Raw genomic sequence first — 968 nt, 5'->3', positions numbered from 1 at the left:
TACAACATTAAATTATATTTATTTAATTTATACTATCTATAAATCCAATGGATAATCTATTGTTTAAATCCAATTACTGATAGTCTAATAAAAATTTCTAGTAGACCCAAAATTTAAATGATAAGATTAGAGATTAAATGTAACATGACTTTTTAGTAATAGTTCTATTAGGTCTATTTTAAAAAAAAATCACACATAAATCAATATTGTAACTTTGTTTAAATATATAAGATAACTACAGATTAAAAGTATTAGAGTAAATAATATAATAAAGAAAAAGAAAACGGTAAAACTAGCGCAACACATATTTACTCTCCACAAGTCAAGAGGGAAGAAACAAACCATTTTACTTTTTTTAAACAGTGACTAGCGAAAATATTGATGAAAACTTTTAGGAGAATTGGAAAAACAAGACAATTTCGAAGTTTGTTTGTCAAAATAAGATTTTGGTCGTTTTGTACTGGTTTTGCTCTTGTATTGTGGAAAAAATAGTAAATTTAGGTAAAAAAATATAAAAAAATGTAGAATCATTAGAAACCAAAGTATATATACTTTTATGTTTAAATTTAATTTTTAAAAACTGTGGAACTATGTTTTATTTAATATCAAAGCTATAACAGAATACTTATTCTAGCCATCTACGTAGTCTACAAATCGAATATAAAGTATTGTACATAGGTTTACCTTGGATAGAAAATATAAACTACACTTTCTTCAATAGTTTACCTTAGCTAGATTTTTTGTCGTAATATTCTATCTTGATATCTTCAGTCTACCTACGGCTTTTTTACAAGTTCTATCCTAGAGTCAGTGAAATACCTTTTCTTTTTTACAAGTCATACCTTGTTCTGCCTTTTACTATATAATAGCCTAAGGCAAAATGTAGTTTCCATTCTCTCTACATATTTCTGCCTTACGTATGATGTATATTCTTGCCAAATAAAGTAAAAATGGAAACTTCCAAATTT

The sequence above is a fragment of the Brassica oleracea genome, chromosome C6 (genome assembly GCF_000695525.1).
Source record: "Brassica oleracea var. oleracea cultivar TO1000 chromosome C6, BOL, whole genome shotgun sequence".
Taxonomy (NCBI): Eukaryota; Viridiplantae; Streptophyta; class Magnoliopsida; order Brassicales; family Brassicaceae; genus Brassica; species Brassica oleracea.
The sequence above is the reverse complement of the archived record's forward strand: the minus strand, read 5'-3'. Positions refer to the sequence as shown.